The sequence below is a fragment of the Rattus norvegicus genome, chromosome 15 (genome assembly GCF_036323735.1).
Source record: "Rattus norvegicus strain BN/NHsdMcwi chromosome 15, GRCr8, whole genome shotgun sequence".
NCBI classification, from domain to species: domain Eukaryota; kingdom Metazoa; phylum Chordata; class Mammalia; order Rodentia; family Muridae; genus Rattus; species Rattus norvegicus.
This window is the reverse complement of record NC_086033.1, coordinates 17,190,160-17,215,490: the sequence shown is the minus strand read 5'-3', so window position 1 is coordinate 17,215,490 and position 25,331 is coordinate 17,190,160. Positions and strand designations below refer to the sequence as shown.

The window sequence follows — 25,331 nt, the reverse complement described above, 5'->3', positions numbered from 1 at the left end:
TTCATTAAGGTAACCCCTCAGCCATCATAGATGTGCCCTGGGCAAGAGCATCTTTTGAGGATAACTTGGTATTCTGTATATTTCAGTCTCCATGGGTCAGATTTGAGATATGATTTCTCACATTTCTCAGCTGATGCATGGCTCTCAATATTTGGTCCAGGAGGAGCAAAACCCACTTTACCTCAAAGCATGTTAGAAATTAAATTTATACAACCCCAGTCCAGAACTCCTGAATGTCAGACTCTGGAGATGAAGTTTACTACTATGTGTCTCAAGAAGCCATCTGAATGTTTTGATAATATTCTTTGACAGACAGGGCATTAAACTGTAGGATTCTTCTGGATGAAGATGGTTAACTTAGCCATTCCTTCACTATGTAGTTCTTAGCCTTGGCATTCAAGACACTAAATGCTTATGAATTCAAGATATTCTGAAGACAGAACTCACAGCACATACCTAACTTTCTACACAATGGTCTCATACCTACTCACAGGGGTCTAAGAGTCCAGTGTATACCTGAGCCCATCAACACTGAACCTTCAATGCTCTTACTTCCCATATATGTATACTCACTGCTATGACTGTAGTAAAGTTTGCATCCTTTGAGAATTCATGGGAGTATTTTGTGATGTTTTAAGGCAGACAAGGCATAAATTGGATTATGATGTTGGAGATTTTGAAAAGTCATCAAAATTTGATAAGGCCATAAAAGTGGATTCCATGATTGAATAGTAGTAACATGAGAACACAGTGAAGTTAAAGAATGGCATGGTGTATACTGCTCTTGTGGAAAGCCCAGGTTTGGTTTCTGGTACTCATAGTAGGCAGGTCACAATTGTCTGTGACTGTTCCAGGAAGTTGGATGTCTTCTCTTAACCAGGAGATTTCCCTTCTAGAGTTATATGCCAAAAAATGCATTCTATAACTTGGCATTACTGCATTCTGTGATCCTTTGATGCAATGAAACCAAGAAAGCACTTCCGTCTCAGCGAGGAGGTGCAGAAGATAAAGAGAAAGAAAGAGGCCTTATTCTGTCCACACACTTGGTATAAACAATTGAGATGAGCAGTGTACCATTACAGTTAAAATGACAACAAAGTAGATTAAACAAGCAAACAGTGGAAGATTCAGGACACTATGAAGATCATGGTATCCTAATGTAAGGGGCAGCTGCACTTCAGGAACAAAGCAGAGAAATACCCATTGCCAAGCAAAGAGAGGGAAGAGAATGAAAAGCAAGCTCAAATAAAAGAGATTCCAACTCCCTGGCATTCATACCTTACTCTGCTGGCTGGGACCTTTTTGTGGCACATTAACCAGAAGTTTGTGCTCTGGGCTATAAGCTGACTCTACTCTGTGCCCACTGCATGCCCCTGGGGAGATTATTCACCTGCGTTGTGCCTGAGTCCTCTTGAAAACGGAGAACTCATGTTAGCTAACTTGGAATTGATGAGAGATGTAAGTTAAACGACATACCCAACAGATGTTAGGCTTCTTTTGTTCTGTCCAGAGGTGTCTCAAAAGACAAAGTTACATTCACCAATTCACATGTTTGCAGTCTATCTGTCTAAGCAATGGGACAGAAAACAAGAGATAAACAGATCATTATGTCAGGAACAGTGTCCCATTGGGGCTTGTTCAGCATTAGGGACACAGCAGGTTTCCAAAAATGCAGGCAGGTTGGTTGGCTCTTATCACAGTTCTAAAGAACTCCTCCCAAAAGCCATGGTGGAGAATGACACAGCGGAGACTGTGCCATTACACAGACTTGAGTAGACTAGATGACTTTATGATCACTGAATAACAAAACCACAAAAAGTAAATTTCCCAAATGTGTTGTTGCTTTGAATATTGAAATGTCTTTTCATAATTCTCCAGTCCCCCTTCCTTCTTCACCATAGCAACCCATGCACATCACTTGTCTTTACCCATAAAGGCAGAAGCTGAAAGTTCGAAGGCTGATCACAGGGTATTTTCTTCGTGACATGAAATTTCACGTCTATTTTCACAGAGCCTGCAAAGAGCCCTTCCTCAGGAAAGAATCCAAAGTATAACATTTTTACCTACACAGACAGGGCTCTGCCAGATGCCAGTGAAACCTAAGGTTAGTGCAAAATTCAAAATGAGGCAATTAGCAGAAAGCAGGGATAAAAATCCACCGTGCAAACACTGGGGCATTCAAAACCTTTTTGCTCCAAGGAAACAGCAATAGTTTGCAATGGCTTAAGAATACACCCAAAGAAACAAACAAAACACATGTGCAAGGTTTTGAATATGTTCTATAATAGGCATCTTCTACCCCCTTCATTTGGGGTTTACTTTGGTCTTTGTAGTCTTCCTGTTCATACCTATACCCTACAAGTAAGCAAAACACTAAGCAATGGAAGGACCAGAGATTTCAGTCGAACGATGTAAGAAATAATCCTGAAAGACCATCCTTAGAAGGTATAAACTGTTTGGGTTTCTACCAGACAAATGTCATCTACAAAGGTCAAAATAACAAAGAGAAGGAGGTGGAAGAGAGAGGAGGAGGAGCAGGAGGAACAAGAGGAGGAGGAGGAGGAGAAGGAGATTTTCAGGAAGGTAGTGGGAACAAGAAGGAAGAGAACTGAGGTACAGGTGGGCAAGTGATCTCCTCAGGTAAGAATAACATTGAGGACAGAGAAAGATCTGAGTGTTTGACCCTGGGATACTTGGCTTTGAATACTTTTACTGACCTACAGAGAATAAGATCCCCTTAAGGTTCACTTTAAGCACACAAGGGAGGGCAACAATAGCTACCACACGAAATAATAGATAAATATCAAGGCAGCATAGACACTGGTCTCTTTGCCTCATCATATTATCTTAAGAAATTCTTTAAAATCATCACATCCAACGGAACATTGCTCTTCTATCAGTGTCTCTCTTTGCAGTCAGTCTGCTCTACAATAGAGTCTCTTTTCTCCCATTGGCACTAGCAAACAATATCTGATTGAGAGCTGCCTCAATTTTGTATTCAGAATTAGTGTCCAAAATCATGCTCTCCTCACAGCAGAACTCACTTGTGCCTATCACGTGATCTTTGTTTTATGTCTCAACCAAATATAAGTCTGAATTATCACAAGAGCCTTCTTGTGGCCTTTTTCATTCCTAGTTTTCTTAATAGCTCTCTCTTACACTCCTTTGTCTGGCTTATCCTGTTGGAACATTTCTGAAATGTACCCCAACAATGGTACCCAATTTCCCACTATTCATTTATTATTTCATCCCTTCATCCCATAAACAGTTTCTAGAGATCCACTGGATATGAATCCTATGTTATAACTATTAGAGATGCAAAATAAATAATAAATCATGCCTTATGAGTGCAGTGGGGAGAAGACAGAGACTGTAACATAGTGATTCTATACAGGGATAAAAATATATGAGCTAACTTAGAAGGGTAGAGAGGAGCCAGTCGTGTGGACAGTGGTTCTGTGTAGTAGCAGCTCAACAAAGAGAAGTCGGCAATGTAGAGAAAAAGCTCTGTTGTTCTCCCAAGATATGAAACAAAACAAAAGATCTGTTTGTACATTTATTCATTGACTTTATATCATGTGCAAACATGCAAGCGAGTACAACTTTTAGAAGCCAGTTGTCTTCCCATCATGTGGATCCCAGGGAGAGTCTTGGTAGCAAACGCTTTACCCTCTAATGCGTCTTACTTGGCCCTCAGAAAAATCCTATACTTTATGCATAAAAGCATTCCTCCTTCTGTGTACAAAGGAAAAACATATTCATTTATTCGTTGTAGCAATATGTAACTGAGTGATTATCCAGGATGCAGACTTTGAAAATAAAAATTACATGTTAGGTAGTTCATTTTATATAGTTACAAGAGTTTTAAAGTCCATCCCAAGTAACTTTTAAAATACACACACACACACACATACACACACACACACACACACACACACACAAAGAGTAGCTGACTCAAACAGCTTAATACTTATTAGAGAAACTCTGTTTCCTGTTTCCTGTTGTGTTCTAATATATTTCCTCTCCCACCCATAATTCATATCCATTTGTTTGTTTCCAATCAAGGCTGCATTACTGTCATAGGCAAATTCTAACCTCAGAATTTGGAAGACCATCTAGTCAGGGAAAATATCTATTGTCCCTTTGTAGAATTCCAAAGATTTAACAATTTAGTTCTTCACTTTTATTTTTCAACCACAGTGGCTAATAAAGTCAACTCTTACTTTGGTATTTTTAAAATGATTTGGATCTGAATTTCAACAACTTCATTTAAGTCTCATTCGATTTAGATATAGAACATTTGTGTCCTTTCATGAAAATATGAAACAACAAATTACAGCTGTTTGCCGGCTCACTCCATACAGCATGCAATGTCTGCATCTGCTAAAGCCTCTTTAACGTGTCCATGACCAGCAATTTGGATTCCACTCAAGGCCCCAAACACTGGGACTTGAAACAAAGCACATGCCTAACTTCAGGAAGATGGCCAGTCTGCATTTACCAAGGGATAGCTATTGCTTTCTAGTCTCTCTTTTCATTTTAGAAAATAGGGCCCTGCAAACCTCACATGTCTATCAACTCCCCTCTGGGGTGAATCATCAGGAAAAGATAGGTTTGTTACTGTTCTGCCTTGTCTATGTTATATGCGTCACCTGATCCTATAGCAACCTGCTCAGACAAGCTCAGGAAGACTAAGCTAACTAGCTGAATGCCACCCCATTATCAAAGAGCTGAAGGTACCTTATCCCACCTTTCTCCTTTATAGGGTACTACCCCTACCCTACTTCTATAGCCTAAGGCTATATATGCGCAAAGTAGCACAGTACATATCTAAGCATGGCAAACTGAGCTCTGAGGAGACCGGAAGAGGAACGAGGGTTTTTCATGTTACTCCATTATCACCTATCCTCATCGGTGAAGCACTAATCTGTAAAAATGAACTCAGCATTCCCCTAACAATACTAAATGCTAGCAGACACTGGGCTGGCCGTTTCAATTTCCTTCTCAGAGGATCACGGTTGTTAATGTTTTATCATCTGTTCTTTTCAATTAGGTCAGGTCATAGTCCTTCCTGGTTTCTCATCACCCAGACTAATGGCTTCAATTTTCTAGGGTGTGTTACTCAATCAGGAGCCCATTTCCGGATAGTCCCCAAGTAGCTAATATTCCCCAACGTTCTTTCAGATTGTTTTATGAACAAGAATTCAAGGAATATTCCATTTCAGTACACTGTTTGAGAAATATATCGGTTTTACAAAAAGGAATTTCATTATTTAAATAATCCCTGGAAACCTTAGGCAATCCTTTACCCTTAAGAAAAATAAAATAAGAAGTACGAAAACTCAAACAAAATCAAGGACTGGTGAACCCTTCCAGGTCATATTCTTATTTTTGACTTTATTTATTATTGTTGTGTTTGATGTGTATGTGCGTGAGTACACATATGGAAGTTAGGTCTCTCCTTCCAACTTCCAGAGGTTTCTGGAGAACAAACTTACTGTCAGACTCATGCAACAAGTGCCTTTACACACTGAGCCAAAGCGGTAGTCCCCTCCCCTAGAATGTATTCATATCCAAAAAGTACTCTGCATGTTTTAAACACTTCATAATTTTATGAACACATTGGCCTAAGTTCATTGTACACAAATCACAGTGATGAATTTGCATTCATTATTTCAGTGTGTTTTGTTTTAAAAACAAACAAACAAGCAAGCAAAAACAGCCAATCACAAGGTGGAGAGAGGACTCAGTGGGTAAAGATATCAAGTCTGAAACATTGAGTTTAATTGTGTCACTCATGCACACATGCAAATAATAAATACATGTAGTTTTTATTTTATGTACATGAATTCATTGTTTGCATGCATGTCTTTGTAGTACATGCACGCCTAGTACCACTGGAGGACAAATGACAGTAGCAAACTGGACCTGGAGTTCTGGATCGTTGTGAGTTATCACAGGGGAGCTAGGAGATGAAACTGGGTCTTCTACAAGAGCAATTAATATTCTCCACCTCGGGGCCATCTCTCTCACCCCAAATAAATGTAATTTGAAAAATTAAACTATGTTTTAAGTAACTTAAGTAGGTTTTACAGATAGAAAAATCTATAGAATCCTCAATTGAGCCTGAAGATAAATGTATATACACATGAAATCAAGACTCACAGGAACATGTACACAGCCCTAAAAAGCTTTCCTGGGCACAGCTCTAGCCACCACTTCTATAACAGATGCTGGATTTCTGCCATCATGGATTCAGCTGCTTCTGAAATTAATATAAATACAACAGCAGAGGCCACAGGGTTTTGTGTTGACTTTATTTCACCTACTTACTATATGCACACATGAAACAAGTTGCTTTTTTGAACTGGGGACTAGCATTTTATTGCCCAAATGAATATTCAAGCCCAACTATTCTCACGTTGATTGAGCTCTTTATTAGAAGAGTGACTTTGAGCATCTGGGTAGAGATCTTTTGTGAGTATATGCCTCCCTTGTCTTGGCCAATTTCAAACAGGAGACCTGCTAGATAATAAGGGGTATTTTTAATTATCTAAAAAAATAAAATTTAGGAACTGCTATACAGAATGCCCTCAGTCACCAAATAATCTATAGTGTTATCTCTTAGCACGATATTGAGCTGTATTGAATTTCTAATTTAGTTTTCATTATTTTCTTCTTTCATGAAAATGATACTAAGGATCTCAATGAGCTTATTGATAATTTGAATACATACACATACATCTAAAATTTTAACGTCAGGCACTATCTATAGTCAAAGCTTTGTCCTTTCACATAAAATTGGCTATTTGATATCTATCATTAAGCTGCTGGAGTTTAAGGGCTATATTCATTGGAACGCATGCCCTTTCTCCAACATACATACTTATGGTGCTGTCCTTGAGTCTGTAACTTGCCAGTATCTTTCCATTCTCTGGATCTTTTGATGAGCAAAAGATTTTACTTTTAAGCAAGTCCAGTTTGTCAATTATTTCATTATAGAGTCAGCGCTTTTTATAACTTCAAGAAAGTTTTGATCTTTCAAACTAGCTTGTATTTTGCTAGAAACTTTATAATAGCATTGCCACCTAATCTGTGACCCTTTGACTTAAAAATAGTTTAGTTTTTCATTCTCACTTCTTCCTTTCTCCTTTAAATTTGAAGACTCCAATTGCTATAGCTCTAAGTTCACTGACATCTTCTGATGTCAATTGCGCACATATATAATGAGCACTGCTCCAGTTCTCAGGTTATTAACACATGGCCTTGATGCTTTTAGATTTGTTCTCATTTTTTTTAAAACAGATTTCCTGGAACTTTTTCTTTATTTTAGTGGCACATTCTCCTATGTTATACCTTGTTGTGCCATGTCTATTGTCTCAACTAAGCTTGTAAGCCATTCAGGATACTCAGATCATCTTCAGTCACTCTCTAGTAGGCCTCGTAGAGTCCAAATCTGCACATTCTCAGCTCAGCATAAAAGGCCAGTGGCATAGAAAGATCCCTCAAGATGCCACTTCTGGGATTGCCTAGCATAGTTTTCTCCTCTACAGAAACCTTATCCTTAAACTGCAGTCTCTTCAGCAGCTCTGACCCTGCTGAATGTCTCAAGTCACTGGGCTCTCTGCTGTCTTCTGTGATCACCTCTAACTCTTCCTGTGTATCCTAGGATCTCCTATTTATTTCCCTCCAAGGATCATAGCTCCACTGTCTGTTGCCCAAAGCTTTACACTTTTTCAAAATTTACAGTGTTTCACTACTGTGTAACTATTCAACAATTTTTATTTTACCACAGCAAAAGCATTCAGTCTTCACAGTAAGTTGATTAAAAGTTAGAGGACCAATTAGATGTGTTTATTTCAGTTGTCAATCTTAGAGACAACACTGTTCACAAGAAAGCCTAATCAAAATGACCAACATGAAAAATTCAAAATAATTTTACATAATAGCTCTTAAGCCACAGAGTGAAAGCCAAGATTACTCATGCAAGCAATGACTTTTTTATGTATATGTTTGCATCGTATCTATATTATCCTAACAAGCTAAGGTTCACCGTAGCAACAAATTCATCACCTATGTCTCAGAGCTTAGGACCTTCATTTTCTATCTCTAGGGCTTCCTTTGGCTTATATAATTTGTAAGAAGAGGCAATGTTAGAAAAACCTTATGTCATCTGTATTAACTTTATGGAGGTAAGCTTGAATTAACAACATTTTTGGCCGAGATTCAAAATGACTTCATGTTTTCTAAAGTCAAATTCATTTAGAACTTGAGCTCAGGCAAAGAAATCAGGACTAAGAGCTGACATAAGAACGTATTTCCTCTCTGCAATCCTTCAGGTTCTATTTAATTGTCTTGAATGCTTGCCCCCTTCTATGTTTCTACGGTAGACATCTTCTTGCTATTGGGCTTTCACTAACAGTTACTTCAGCAAACGTGCTCAAGACAACACCCCAAGGCCTAGCCTCCCTATGAGTTAAAACAACAGCCCAAGTGTCCCTCCTGTACTCAGTGCTTTCAAGTGTATTGGGATATGACAAGTTTGTTATTCTTCCATGACCTGCTACAGCTTTTTCTTTAATATAATTTAATAACGGTTGCAATAGGAACCTAAGATCTTAGACCTACCCAAAGGTGTACTTTTGATAAACTAAGAGTTAGAAATCATCTTTCATTTACCTCTTTGAGCTTTTCTCTCAATCTTAAACTCATTCAATATACAGAGCAGGAAGCAACCAGATATATTGTCCTTGTGAAGTACTGTATATGCCCTGATAGGGACATATCTAATACTGGAGTCTGTGAAAAACATGGTGGAAAAGGGTCAACACTGTTGGACTAGGTCCCATCTTTGAAGTTTAGAGCAGCTGTTTAATAAAGATGTGAACAGATGATGATGTTAGTAATTCTAATTTTAGACATTATTTAATCAGCATTATGAGAAGCAAGGTAAGGAATATTCACAGGAATGGTGTCACTTAGCTTCAGGATCACTCTGAAATATTTGTCACTGGGTCCTCACATAGATGAGGCAACCTAAAAACAAGGATCGAGGATCAGCACAGGGCATCCCTGCAGAGATCCAGTTCTGCTTTTGTCTCTGACATTGGATACCTTTATTTCTTAGAATCAATTTCCTGCACAGAGAGTGCTGTCTCTAATGTTGCCCAAAGTTTGACACTCCAGGAGTTGTAACAAAGTGATATTAGAATCTTCTTGTGAAAGAAACAAAAAATATTCTATTTAATCATAAAATATGTTAACCAGGCATGATGGTGTGCTCTAGTAAGCTTAACTCTCAGGAGGTCAAGACAGGAAGATCACAAGTTTAAACCTAGCACACATCCTCAAAGAGATTCTGTGAGAATGAATAGGCAGACAGACAGACAGACAGACAGATGATAGATGAATAGATAGATAGATAGATAGATAGATAGATAGATAGATAGACAGATGATAAATATGTTTCAGTCTCATAGCAGTTATCCAAGAAAATGATTATGATATCCGACCAGACCAAATGAACCACTGTGTATCACAATGGATTCCTCAAAGGGCAGTAATTGTTAGGTCTTTCCTTTTGCTTTCCAACCCTAATGAAAGTCAAAAGTTGTATTTCATATTCATTATCATTCTTTTCTATAATTTCATTCCCAGTATATAGAACATTACAGCATTAGTCCCAAACTACATTTTTTAAAGCCCCTAGCAATTGCAATGCTAACCACTGGTTTTATGGTCTTTTACAAAGATGCTAGCAAGGTTGATAGAACAACTGAGTGGCAAGTATGTCAGTTTAGTTGAACATTTAAACACACACCCCCTCCCTTTCTTAGCAGCGTAATGCTCACTGAACAGGTAAGGCTTACCTAGTTACTTACCTAGTAACAACCTTACTTTGCTAACAGAATCCTTACTATTATATAAAACATGTCGAGGAATTGCTGGTAATACAGCCTGTATTTTAATACCATAGTTTTTTGAACTTAGCATTTATTACATCAGTCTTGACATTGTGAGACAGCTTTGAGATAGCATGCATGTTTCCTCTAGCCTTATCAAGATGGTCTCTAAGCATGTGCTAGAACAAATGCCAAAGCCTTGACTATGGCAATGCTATTTCCAAGCTCCAAGGCTCTGAGCTTACTGAACACTTCATCTGCTTCTCTGAAATGGCATGAAAAGAAATACGATGTTAATCTTTATCTAAAGCAACCTTCCCAACGTGGAAGATGCAGCCCCACCCATTCAACAATATCACCTTTTAATTCTTTATCAACATGTATAAATATATATTAGTGGAACATTAATCCAAGGCTTGGGACACCTGTGACTTGCCTATTAAGATGTAAAGTTAGCAGGGCAGATTCATTTGCTTCATTCCTCTTCATTTTCGTTTCTCTTCCTAGTCTCGTTCCCTCCTCTACTTCTGACGTGGTCGTGTTTGAGGATTCTCCATCATTAGTCCAAAAAATGTTTCACAAGTGCAAATTGAGCCTGATCTACTTCACTGAACAAACACCCAGAAGCTCTTGGCTTCCTGGTGGCAAAAAAATATATGAACTAAGTAACATCTGCTTCCATATGCATTAACCTCTTTGTAACAAGCTGTGTCTTTTATCTTCCATTCTGAGATTACTTTGGGATGACTTTTATTTTTTCCTTATCTAGAGCTCCGACTTTCACACAGACTCTGTAAAAACTGTGTTTGTTGAAGTCTGATATGATCAGCGCACTTCCCCTGAAATTAAAGTTTCTTTTGATATTGAATTCAGTACCTTCAGAGTGGAAATCAAAGGATTAGGCTGGTTATAAAGATTTAAGTCAACAGAAAAGAATTTAATCCACGGGTGTTGGGTTTCATAATCAAACAGTGAAGAAATTGTTTATATGCTAAAAAAAATTCTGCCAAACCAAAAATTTGAAATATCTCTAAAACCCCATTCACCTTATTTACTGAACAGATGTTCAATAAATACTTTAATGTTTCACATACAAAAGAAGGTGATCGAGTCATTGATATAAACTGCTCAGAACCTACCTTTCACTCAGCAGCTTCCAGTTCAGTAGACAATGGTCCTAGTTTATGGCCTAAAATCATCTGATTGCACTTGTGGTAATGGTCACAGAATAACTATGGAGCTGACCAGATCTAGCTGTGTGTGGGGAGACGGAAGAGTATTTAGTGATGGAAAGAGAACAGGAATATACAGCACTGAGGTCAAGATGCAATGAATGATAAGGCCTTGGTGAGACCTCAGATAATCAGCGTCTGATGAGAAAGAAGCCTGCTACATGTAAGGAATATAGAGCAACAGAGAAAGCAAGACGTGCTATGTGAGTAGATAAAGAATATGGCAGGAGATCAGAGCCACTCCTAAGAACTTAGAACGTCATGCAGAACACAACAGGGGCTGTGGATAGTTTCTAAAGCAGAAGATGGATGTGACCAGATTGAGTGTATGTTCAGATTTTCTTGGCTGATGGAGGGACTAAGTTTTTCTGGATGATAAATGGAACTGCAGTGCTTAATGCCTACTGGTTACTAGGAAAAGTAGCCCAGATATCAGTAGACTAAGGAACTCAGTGCAACAGTCTACACCACAGGCCAATAGAACAGTCTTCTCTAAATCCCTCCTTTTTCACAACCTCATGTAAGCAGTTCTGGCTGCCATGAACTAAGAGGTTAAAGTCAGTAAGCCATGAAGCAGGAAAGCTGAGGAGGGGTTGGAGTTTATACAACTAATCCTGTTCATCACGAAGGTGAATGGATGGAGTCTATGAGTTCACTTCATTCTGCTACTTTTCATCTTTGAAAAAATCAGTGACCTTTCTAATGAGATTGATGTAATAATAGAATGTGCCCATTTTGTGTGTGTGTGTGTGTGTGTGTGTGTGTGTGTGTGTGTGTGTGTGTGTGTTGATGTGAATGGAGCCCCTTCCTGTATGTATGGTAGGCAGCACTTAACCTCACTTTCAAGCATAGAAGGATTTTTAATTTACAAAAAGAAATGTACACTAAAGATTCTACAATAGTTTTTAATTGTTGGTGTATACTCATGATTCTTAAGCAAATCCCCAACATAACTACACTTTATATATATAAGCAGAGCAATATTGATAGAACTGATATAGTCTCCAGTCTTAAAACAGGCATGTAAAAAGGAAACAGGCATATGTAGTAGGCCTGAAGAGAAAACCTAGCAATTAAGAACTCTGACTCTTCTGCCAAAAGACTGATGTTTGATTTCCAGTTCTGAGATATCTGACATCTTTGGCCTTTGAAAGCACTACAGACATGTGGGACAGGGCCATGAATACAGGCAAAACTCATACAATTTTAAAAAGCAAAACATAATAGCTTACATTTAAGTTATTTTCATGTTCTGTAGACCTCCTGCCCAGAGTCTGGGTTTCAAGTATTCATTAGGTCTCTTCCCACTCCCATGTCATTTCTAGACTAAGTGGTTCAGAAGAAAATTTATCACGAAATGGATATACAAGCTGTTTACAAGGTATGTATTCTCTAGAAAAGCATAGAAAAATGCTACCAATGTTTGGTAACATTCACGTTTAAAGAAATGGGTCTGCCACTGATCTTTAACCCATACACAGACACACAGACACACAGACACACAGACACACACACACACACACACACAGGCACATGCATGCATGCACACACATGTACAGAGAGAGAGAGAGAGAGAGAGAGAGAGAGAGACAGAGACAGAGACAGAGACAGAGACACAGAGAGACAGAGAGACCTGTGTTAATATGCATACACATAGAATATAACTGACCAGGAAAAGCAATTTCAGGTTTCTTTAAACTTGCTCTTGCTATTAAAATACTGGCAATTTTTATAAAATACAAAACAATGCAAAATGAATCTGTACTATAGTTTAAGATAGCATAGGCAAGGGGAACACAAAGATGCACCCCACCCCCTGCTTGCGCCAAGCAAAATGATGCCGTTCAGCTTTGGATCAAGGGAACTAATTTTGTAAACCCTTTAAAAATACATTAACTTTGCCAGAGGCAAATACTCATAAAGTTATTTCCTGCCATCTTTGAAAATGAAAGCAAATATATGAAAAATGAAAGCATATATTAACATAATACAATATACAATGCAGATGTTTTTAGTACCCCTTATTGAAAATGATATAGCACAGAAAAGTGAGCAGTGCCTCTAAAGATGAGAGACCTACAAAGCAATGCTGGTTAGTTTTAGTGGGAAATGTGATTGGTCTGTTTTTTGAATGCTAATTTAGGTATCTGTTTCTCCATGTACAAGGTTTATACTTTATAGTTGAAGTATCTTCCACCATGGAACTGCTAACATGTTGGGAAAGTTAGATCACATACAGATGACTAATAGTCTCTATGAAAACCAGAGTTCCGATGGTTAGATGGCTCATTACTGGGAGGATCTACTTATGTGAGGAAAAGCCAAAGAGGACTAGCCTTTGCCAAAGCACCTGCATATAGAATTCTCAATGCAAGGTCCTTTCCCTGTCATCCTAAAACGTTGGAGAATAAAGGGAAATTGAATAACTCATATGTCTTGTAACAACTCATAGATTAATGCCACAATTAATTGGTGAAGGTTTAAATGTGTTAAGAAAAATCCCTGGGGCTTGAGACCTCATATGAACAACAGTGCCAACCAACCAGAGCTTCCAGGGACTAAGCCACTACCCAAAGACTATACATGGATTGACCCTGGGCTCCAACCTCATAGGTAGCAATGAATAGCCTAGTAAGAGCACCAGTGGAAGGGGAAGCCCTTGGTCCTGCCAAGACTGAACCCCCAGTGAATGTGATTGTTGGGGGGAGGGCGGTAATGGGGGGAGGATGGGGAGGGTAACACCCATAGAGAAGGGGAGGGTTGAGGGGTTAGGAGGATGTTGGCCCAGAAACTGGGAATGGGAATAACAATCAAAATGTAAATCCGAAATACCCAATTTAATAAAGATGATGAAAAAAAAGAGTGAAAAAGAAAAGAAAAGAAAAGAAAAATCCCCCCTGTATCAGGATTCTGAAACAAATAGAGTACTGAAAAAGACAACTATCACAAAACCCAGTTTTCATCCAAATAAGTCATCTGTGAAATAATAGAAAGGCATGTAATATCAATACCTGGCTACAATTTCTTCTCAGGCCATACTATACACGAACATGTGTACTACAAAACAACACTATCCAGGGTTCATGGCTCTTCAAACCCTTCTCATGAAAGGTCGAGTCCCTTCAATGTATTATTTCAAGGTTGAGAAGGCAAGACATTTCCACCTAATGTCATTTAGCAATATTTTAAAGGGGGAAATGCCTGTGAAAACCACATAACAACCTACACAAATTGAACACATCAAACTAATGTGATGAATGCTGTTTAAAGTTTAGGTGATTTCAAGATACATGCAACATTATCTTTCTTGTCTCTAGAAAAGCAGACTGGGTCTTGACCTGTCATCAGCAGTGCCTAACCTTTGGGATTTTGGGTCATGTCAATCACACAGAGTTCATGGTCATTTTGTCATGAATCAAGACCTCAAAGCCTTGGCTTGAAAGTTTGTTTCACCATCATGAATTAACTTCAAGGGAGACCCAACACAGATTCAAATACACAGAGCAACTGCACGAGCTCATGGTGTCTGTCTGTAGCCCTTACAGAACTGCTTGTACTCATGTCTAATACAGGTCTAGCAAAGACTGACCTTTGTCTCTGATTATGCAATGACCAAAAGAAAAAGAAAAAAATCTATTTAATTCAGCAGTAGTGAAAATGAAAGCTCATAACTGCTTTGGGGGAAACTGCCAAAGGTTAATTGAGTTTTAGATACTTATCCCTAATTGTTCAAGATTTTATCCTAATACCAATTTCTGCATTAATGCACAGGTACCCTCAGGCCACTCGAGAGACATTTCATTCTAAATTTAAGCATATGCCCCCATGCAAAAAAGAGAGGCGTTTTTTTCCCCAAAGAGAATTCCACGAATCAGAATTCAACCTGTGAGGTGAAGGAAGTCAAATTTACCAAATATGCCCAAAATATTGTTTGAAGTCAATGAATGGTTGAGATATCTGTCTGGTTGATTCTGACAGTATACTCAAAAGAGAAAATTTAGAGCATCAGTTAAATATGAAAATACACTATATAACCTCTGTCAGGCAGCTGGCCTTTAAGTCTACTAACAGTATAATACAAGCAATAGTTTGCCAGTAGTAGAAAGTAAAGACTTCTCACCCAGCAAGAGTTAACTTACTGTTCCATTCCTTCCTCTGTATTCTGAATGGGTAATTATTTTATGGTGGCTTTCTTCTGGGTCTAATAAGATGATCCCATTGTGCTGCCCTTTGACCTTTGCCTCAGTAGGCATGGCAACTAAAACAGAACAACACAGTGGTAGCTGGATCTGTTGTTATACTAATGAAGCTCCCTACATTGGCAGGAGAGCAGGGTCATAGGATATAGGAGGTGCAAAGTTAATGAAAGAGGCCGAGTCAATGATGTACCTTGCAAAGGATACTCATGCATGATACTGTAAATCTTTGTAGTATTAGAGCTATTTGGTAGTGGTCCACAGCCCATATTTTTTAAATAACCCCTTACTTGTGCTCTGTCATAAGCACAATAAACTCTCTTGTCTCATCAAGTCTGACTTTGATGAAACTGTACTTTAGTATACCCCTTAGTGACCATCTAGGGTGAAAGACAATTGTTTACTTCTCCCCAGGAAAAGTTGACATGATAGTCATTAAGAGAAAGAAAATTATCCCATACTTTTAAGCCATTAGGGCACAGTTTTGTGTAATCAGACAATACCTTAGAAGACATTTCTATTTCTTGCCACAATAATCCATCTGGTAGGTTTTAAAGAGCCATTGTTGTTAGGGAAGAATGCCCACAGCTTTCAGAACACCTGGTGCATAAATACTTAATTTATAAAATAAATGAAATTAACTGGGATTGATTTGCATTGCAAAAGAATACCCATGTTGCGAGGAAAAACAACAGCAATAACAAAACATAACAAAACACACTACCCAGGTATTCTTCGGCCTAATGAATATCTAGTGCTTTGTCCACTAGGACTTATGATAATATATTCTAATATAGAACCATTGAAATATTCAACAGCAATAGTAATAACCAAATGAGTAGTTTTATTGGGCCCAGGTACTGTGTTAGCAGGGTTTATACAATGATTTTCCTCACTTTAGCCTCTCTCTGAACATTGGTATTGCCATTCATGACAAACTTGAGTTGTCTCATTGCATGAGTATTTGAAGACCCATGTTCAGATACAAACAATGTCAGTTATTATTGCTATGCATTTCTAAACAGCCTGTACATTTGACCTGATGATGCCAGGAGAGATACTTCATACAGTATTTCCCTCACTCTAAGGCCTCCCATCACAGGTGACTAGGTGACAAAAAGTGCCTTGGTTTATTTATGATTTACAGAATATTTATAAACCCCAGAATAAACAGACTCTTAAGTCACGTCCTATTTCCCCATCAGCAGGAGGCAACGACACCGAGGGATTTTGAGCAAGCACTGTTATCACTAGGTCCTTGCATCTTGCTAAATGTCACAATTAATAACATAAACAGTTCGCACACACGACTGTGGTGTTTCATGCCAGACATAAATAATTCTTTATCACACAAACACTGTATTCCTGTGAATCTTCCAAACATACCTCCTGAACCCGACAGGGTTATATTAAACTGCTTCAAGGGAAACATAAGGAGGAAAAAAAAATATCACTACACATAAAACCATACATAGAGACTCTTCGCTGCTTAGATACAATTTCCAAAGCAGGAGAAAGAAGATCTAAAAGTTATTTGTCTGCATTGACTCACATTCTTCCTGTCAATATTAGACATGCCTGTGTTTGATATTAGGTCTCAGTAAATCAAGCAGACATTTGCTGTCTTAACTTTCTAGCTGCTATGAACAATAAGCACATTCAATGTTGTTTTCTGTCTCTGTAGCTAGGTTTAGACATGTGTATGCTTGCTCTCTAATTCCGTTCAGAAGGCCTACCAGCTGTGTCCAATTTGAGCTCTCCCTTGCCATTGCCCAGGCTTCATGTAGTCAAGGATAACTATGAATGTGTCCCAGTACGAAAACACAAACTTATTTAAGACATGATTGCCGTAGTTCTGGAGAGTTTGTTGTTTGCTTTTGGTAATCTGACTGTGTAGCTCTCAAGCATGAACCTTGTCAAACAGTTGGATCTACCTGCCACCATCCATGATCCTTGGCCCTAAAACTTGTTTCAGAAAATGTACTTTAATGGCCTAGACCTGTGCTATCCAATGTGATTGTTGATAGCTACAAGTTAATATTTACAGTGAAATTGAAATGAGATAAAGTTTGGATTCTACGGTCAAACTTACCACATTGCAAATATCCTACAGCCATAGTGGCATAACAGACACTTTATCAAATGGTGTAAGTACGGTTATGTGGACAGTGCTTGTCTAGTGTAGTTTTCCTAACTTGTACCCACCACCAGTTGGCATATAAACTCTATGATCAGATGGAAATGACTTTTAAGTGGAAGAAATATGCAATTTTTGGTACGGATGTACAAAATATGGTCATGGAATTAGAGGAGAGTAGGTACTTGTGATACAGATCAAGAGACCTTATATTTGTATTAACCTTAACTATCCAACAGGGGCAGGGTAGGGGGCTGGGAATGTAGCTTACTAAACGAGTACTTTCTTAGCACATTTAAGACCCTTAGCTCAAAGCCCAGTGCAGCCAAAATCAAAAGGAAATAGAAAGAAATGTGTAAAACATAAACCAGCATCTATGTAGGGTTTCAAAATGATCTGCTGAGATAATTTTCCCCTAGCACTCAGAAATAAAATCCTTAACAGCAATAACAGTAACAATCTCCATCTTTAAGATCAAGAGACATCACTTTGCTTATTAATTAAAAATGAAAAGTGTTGGGGTTGGAGATTTAGCTCAGTGGTAGAGCACTTGCCTAGCAAGTGCAAGGCCCTGGGTTCGGTCCCCAGCTCCAAAAAAAAAAAAAAAAAAAAAAAAAAAAAAAAAAGAAAAGAAAAAAAAAAAGAAAGAAAGGTGTTTCCAGGCAATAAAAATAACAACAAAGTTAAGTGGTTGCTTCCCTCCATGAGGCCCATACTTTCTGAGCATTACTCACTGTCCCGTTTTTTTCAAGAGCACTGATCCTGTGCTCTTCTCTATACAACCTGACAGTCCCATGAGGTCTACTCCCAGTAATCACTAATTACTCTGACTCCATAAACTAGAGAGTGTCCCCTCTCCCAGGTACTAACTGGTTGGCCTGAATTGCTGGATGACAAGCACACAGCGCTCACCGTTTGCATTGGAACAACTACAAAATGAGGTCACTTGCCTACAGCTTTCCCTAGCAGCGCCCTTCTCTAGATATTGCCCCCACTGCTTCCCATTAGAGACCTCCTGCTGATGTCATGACTAGCTTGTCAATTCACATTCAACAGTGTACAAGGAGCAGGAATGATGTTTTCTTTTCTACATTTTGATTCACTAAGAAGACATGAACTGTATTTAGTAAACCTACCTAGATATTATCTGTCTTAATTTGAGTGGCTTAAGTTACGTTACTAAAATAATCTAACCCTAGAAATAAAGTATTGAGAAGGAAAAGTAGGTATGGCCACAGGTCACTTTTTATGCTTACTTTCCAAGCAAATTCTAAGGTCTGGCATGAGGTTGAAGTAACAGGCTTCATTTAGGTTTTGACCAGTAGCCGAGATCCCCTCTCATCATTGTTTTTAATGATCCTGTTAACTGTGCTTGTGTTTGGCTAGTTTTTTCCCTATACTTTAATTAGATATACTTTTCTCAAGCTCCTAGTGCAGTGGTTATTAAATATGGGAAAGTTTTGCCCCTGCCTGTACCAACAGGGGTATCTAAGGGGCTTCAAAATCGGAATGATGAGTATTCCCAGCATGTAACATATGGAGACCAGGCATGTTACCGAACACATTGCAATATACAAGAAAACCAATCCCAGTAAAGAATCATGTAGCCTAAATGTGAAGAGAAAGAGTACTGGTCAGGGACAAAAGAGCTAAAAGAGAGGGAGAACACATGATCAAAACCCATGTAACCAGCATCATAGTGAACCAAAAATGCATGATAAGAAAAACATGAAAGTAAATATAAATGATCTTTTTAATGACTTATCTAGTCTAAACTGTCAACAGAATCAAGGTTTGGAAGGTCAAAACCTTCCCCAAAGTTATAGAAACTATGTACTGTTGTGTACTTGTTTATTCACTGACTTACAGTTTGCTTAATCGTGGTTTCCTGAAGAAACAAGCCCAAGAAGTGTATTGTCTTTTCACAGCTTTCAAACTTGACCAGGTCAGTGTTAACCTTTGACTTGGACTGGTGGCTCATGAGATCTGAAGTCTCATGGACTTGATAGGCTAAGACATTGATATGAGCTTTTGAGCCCTATCAAGATTTTACTTAAAAGTTCTTAATACCTCACATTAATTGCCAAAAAAATTCAGAATGTATTCATCTTTATAACACTTAGTCATTTTCTGAAAAATCTTTGTGTCAAAAGCTGATTTAATATTTTAGAAGTAGCTCTTAAAATTTAATTCAATGGGAATTATTACTAATTTAATAACAATAACTTCATTAAATGACTTCACCGCAGAAAGAGCAGAAAGCACAATGTGAAAGTGGGTGGGTGCAGTAAGATTGTCTATTACTGATGCCCCTTGGGTTCTAGAGAATTTGTTAACAACCTGAAGATTTGGTGTCTTTTCCTCATGGTTCAGCATGGGTAGTATCTTAATTTCTTTCTTTGTGCTGTGATCAAATACCCTGATAAAACAATCTAAGATAGAAAGTATTGGGGGAGGGGGTTTGCTTGGTGTTTGATTTGGGGGTACCTTGGGGTGAAGATGAGAGCTCCTCGGAAATGTTTTCCATCATGGAGACAAAGACACGAGAGCAGGCAGGGACTGCATGGTAGCAAGAGCAGGGACCAAGCTGGTCACATTGCATCTGTACTCAGGAAGTCCCGCCTCCAGTTACGTACTTCCTCCAACAAGGCTCCTTCCACACAGAATCAGCAGCTAGGAACCACATGTTTAAATATGTGAGCCTATGGGAGAGATTTTGCTCTCAAACCACGTGCTTCAGAAAAGGGAAACCACAGTAGCTTTCTTCTGGTGGTTTCCCAATATTTTCTTAGTGTTTCCTTGTCAACAGGAAAGAGCTTCTGTGTGCAGGATGGACATCAGCGTTCCTCCACTGTTTTTCAGCTCTGTGCCTTTTCCAAAAGGAAACATTCTATACTATGTGAACCTGTTAAAAATGTCTTGCCATGTGCTGTTACTAACATTATTAATAAAGTAAAATATTGAAAACCATTGTTTGAATAACACAGAGAAGTGCCTGTGCTCCCAGAGTAAGTTCAGCAACATTAGCATAGTTGAATATAATAATTTCAAGTAGTGTTTTTAAGTGATCAGTATCAGTAAAGTGCCACCATCTCCTCCAATATATTGCTTTTTCCTCATAATGTTCAAGTCACTTACTTTATAAAATTTTAATCTTGATGAAATAAGATCAAGAAATCCAAAATCACTTCTACCTGGTTCAGAAACTGGTATGTATATGATATGAAACTCTTTGATTATTACTATGAAACCCCAGACACACACACACACACACACACACACACAGACAGACAAATACACACACACACAGGCAAACACAACACACACACATACACATACATAGACACACAGACACACACACAGACACACAGACACACACCACACAGACACACACACTCACAGACACACACAGACACAGACATACAGACACACACATATACCACATACACACATAGCACACACACACACACACACAAACACACATAACACACACACACACACACATACACACACACACATACCAAACACACACAACTATATTACCTAGGTTCTGTTATCACACTACTGCTAAAGAACAACCATCAGGATACATCAAGTACTACTGACTTCCAAATTCCAGTCTCACTAGAATACCAACTCACTCTTCAGATTTGAATGCAGCTGTCAGACTTCATCAGAGAAGTTTTTCTACAGTGGACACATTGGTTAATATAGGAACTCACACTTGTCAAGGAGCTGAGAGCACGTATGTGTAGAGTGCCCATCTATAAGTGAAATTTGTACATCACATTCCCCTCTCCTAAAAGTTCAGAGGGGACATAAAGACTATAAAAATCTGTGTTGAAACATAGTCATCTAGACATAACAGGACAGCTGCACACATGACCTCACACTAGCTGTGGTGGCCTGCCCATGATCAAGACAGCACTGCAGTATGTAAGGGGAGAGGTTCATGAGCTCTGACCACTGACTAAGGAACTACTGGCCGCTGATGGCCATTGGGAGAGCAGAATCAGTTTTCTTTAAGGGCAAGGTAGGTTCTCCATGCTCCAGTGAATGTTCCCATACCCATAAGTGTATAGGACGTAGAAGTTGGACTCAGTGAGTTATTAAGAAAAAAAAATAAGATATTCTACAGGAAGGGGAAAGATTAAGTTGAGGCATGGGTCTAGAAGGAGTTAGAGGTAGAAGTGAGGGGCTAATATAATCAAAATATATTGTCTGCTTCTCTGTTACTCTCAAAGAATTAATAAAATATTATATCGAAAAATATGAACTAGATGTGTTTGAAGAAATCTTGAGATTTTCCACTTGGACAAGGAAGCAGGGCCAAGATCTCATACTGATTTCTGGTTCTGACGTGTTAAGTGAGAAACATGGAGGACACACTTACTTACCAGCCACCAATCTAGAATTGCCGCGGAGAGCACAGTTAGAGAATCTTGGAAGAAATTAATCCAATGTGACATTTTGAACTATGGTAGGTCATCAGCAGATATAATTATGTAAAGAGAAAGGAAGATGGAGGGAGAGAGGAAGGGAGACACACAGTAAGACAGATTTTTCATTTTTTCCATGTACACATAAAGCTTTAGCAGAAATAATGTCTGGACAAGATGAACAAAGCTAGAATGTGTTTACACATTAGCAAATGAAAATCCTAAAAATTGTTTCAAAGGAAATCTATTTGCAAGTCTAATTTTATATTCAATGCTTTTTCTTCTTCCCCCATATATATATGTACATATATATATATATTTTAAATTATATATCATTAGTCATGGCCTTCTAAGTATGAACATATTGTTAAGGCAAAGAAAAACCAACAGATACATTGCCAACACAATTGATCCTTGGAACAATTTAAAAGAAAAAAGAAATACAGGATTCAGAATAGTTTGTTTCATGACCATTACCTGGCCTGTTGCAGGGTCCTCGTGGATTCTATGTGATTTCATTTATTAATGATGTAAAGAAAACAGGAAAGATTTGCTATGATAGACTAAAACTTCAAAACAGTAGTGACTTTTACAATCACCAGTCAACCACACATGACGGAGCGACATCCACTATTGATTGGGTTTCCCGTACTTGTAACTTTTGAAAATGCCTTCAACCACCCACCCAGTGTCCAATAGCTTTTATGTAAGTCAATTACCCTCAAAGACAAATATCCACAGGGTTTGATATTAGTGTTGACATAAATGAACCACCCTGGCTGTCTTTCCACACCAAGAGGAATCAATGGTAAATGTCGGGAGTTAGAGAGATTGGTCATTGGCTAGAAACACTAGCTGTACTTCTAGATGACCTGACTTTAATTCCCAGAGTACACAGTGGCAGGTCACAACACTTTGTATCCCCAGGAGATCCAACATCTCTTCCTGCCCTTCATGGGTACCAGGCATGCAAATGATACATAGACAAACATGCAGGCAAAACACCCATGCAAAACTTGCACAAAATCACATTTAAAAGAATATCTTTCCCTTTGAAATAATGGAAATCATAACTGATTTTCTTTATAGAGGCTTAGCTGCTAGTATTTTAATGCTATTCATACATCAACTTGTGTGCATGCTATGCAAGAGGACACTAAGGCGCCAGACAGGACCAAAACTGTCCAGAGCTACAGAACAAGCATGTAAGAGACCAATATTTAAGTCAACCCCTTCTGGATACAGAGACCACACCAACTGAGATTTCTAGCCTCTGGAAGATTCTTCTCTTCCCCACTCTTTTCTCATTCCTCCTCTCATTCCTGAACTATGCCTGTATTGTGAGACTCTGACATCAGAAGTCTGTGACCCTTGTATTGTGAGTATACCCTTCTGAGGCTCTGACGTCCGATCTCTGGAACCCCCATGTGTGAGTGAGCCCTTCTGAAGAATCGCCTTTATGGCAGCACATTTGAGAGATTCCAGGACTTGGAACAAAATGCAGCCATTCAGCAATAATGACAAGACAATGAGTACTGAATTATGGCTGTGCTGTAGGTGTCAGTAAAGGCATTGTGGGAATCATATTGTTTGCTGTTCCTCTTTGTCCCCTGTCACTGCTACAGGAGAAACCACTGCTTTTCCTGACCTCTTTCTCACAGCAGGAAGACAAGGTCCATTTACATCCTTCTATCAGCCCTCCTCATTCTAGAGGGACTTACCCCCATCACCTCACCCAAGCAATAACCATAATGCCACAGGTAAAACCACTCATTTACTCCCAGAATTCCACATGCAATGCCAATGCAGAACCAGCCACACAAGCCCGCGTTCTCATCAACAAGAGTCCTATTCTGTGTTCCAGGGATGAAAGGCTCACACTACATTCCACCCTTCAACTGTTCTTCAGAGAGAGCTATAACCTGTTACAGTACAAATATGCTGAGGACTTGGGGACAATGAATGTCCTGAATAAAACTCAGGGCAGCTAGTGCATGAGCCAGGATTCTAGGCAAGTCTCCCTAGGAAAGTGCCTGCTTTGTGACATTTCTTGTTCTAAGCCCTTGATCTAAGGAAATTTTTTTTTGTCCTTTCCTTTTAAGTGTGTATGCGTGTCATGATGTGGGTATAGCCTTTATACTGAAAGGTTCTCAGCTAGATCCTCATGAAACTTTCTTTTCTAATATCTATCTATCTATCTATCTATCTATCTATCTATCTATCTATCTATCATCTATTGGTTCATTTATTTGTTTTAAGTGTATGGGCTTTTTTGCCTGCCTTAGTGTCTGTGCTGTATGCATCTACCTGCTTGGTGCCCCCAGTGGCCAGGAGAGGTTGTCACATTCTCTTGATTTAGTTAAGAGATTGTGAGCCACCCTGTAGGTTCGGTGGGTTCTGGAAATTGAACCCAGGTTCTATGCAAGAGCAGTCCATGCCCTTAACCACCGAGCCATCTCTGCAGCACAACAACGGAACTATCCAGCGCCATAGTTTAATGACCAATAGTAAATCTCAATAAAAGAGAAAATGATTTGCCAATCAATAAAACTCAATAACTTGAAGATAACCATAATGATAGCAATCAAAGTCTATAACTCTGTTATACATTCATTAGAAACCAAATTCCCTTAACACAATGCCTCCCTTGTCTGCCAAGACTACCCTGCCTGCCTTTCAGTTAGCCTGGTGGTCCTTCTTTGGCACTAATTTCTAGCTCAGAGTCACCACACGGTCTTGGGATTAGAATAACATCTTCCCTATGAAGTCATCCACCTTCACTGAATGGCTTTTTTTTCCACCAGCAGCAGTCATATAACTTGGAGCATGTTGAGAATGCTGATTCTCCGGCTCTACCCCAGTCATGTTGAATCAGAAACACTGAGGCTGGAGGACCTGCCTCTGATGTAACAGTCTCCCTGTTGACTCTTAGAGTTACCATTATATGCAGTGTTTATCAAAAGTTATAGATAATGATCCTATTGAAGATTCACTATCAGAAACAGAACATAAATATATATATATATATATATGGCAAGGGATAGGGGGCTAGCTCAGTGAGTAAAATATACAAGAACTTGAGTTCACAACCACAGGATTCAATCAATCAATCAATTGATCAATCAATCATTAATCCCAGGGTCAAGCATTGACTTAGGTATATCTGAAAACTCACTAGCCATACAAATCAGTGACATGCAGTCTCCGTGAAAGACCCTGGGGATTTCATCAGGAGCAGAAGGGAAGTGAGAGAGCAATGAGGGTGCTGAGAATGTTCAATTCTCACTGCGTATCTGGGCAGAATTGCCAAAGAATATTTTTAAAGTTGGAGAGAGATTTGGGAAGATATTCTGCTTTGATCTCTGGCCTCTGTATCCATATGCACATACAAGAACACATATATGAACACATAAACAGAAATATAA

The 25,331-nt window shown here is 38.8% G+C and overlaps 1 protein-coding gene and 1 long non-coding RNA gene across 12 annotated transcripts in view; both read right to left on the bottom strand.

The window, feature by feature from the left end:
* The window catches only part of Fhit (fragile histidine triad diadenosine triphosphatase), a 1,507,501-nt gene that overhangs the window by 657,411 nt on the left and 824,759 nt on the right, over nucleotides 1-25,331 (bottom strand).
* LOC120097099 (uncharacterized) overlaps nucleotides 1-25,331 on the bottom strand; it is a 78,104-nt gene that overhangs the window by 35,372 nt on the left and 17,401 nt on the right. For all 4 annotated transcript variants that reach the window (XR_005494339.2, XR_010058098.1, XR_010058099.1 and 1 more), the window contains exon 1: nucleotides 1-25,331. This exon is cut by the window's left edge; it is cut by the window's right edge. This is a non-coding gene — a long non-coding RNA (uncharacterized LOC120097099).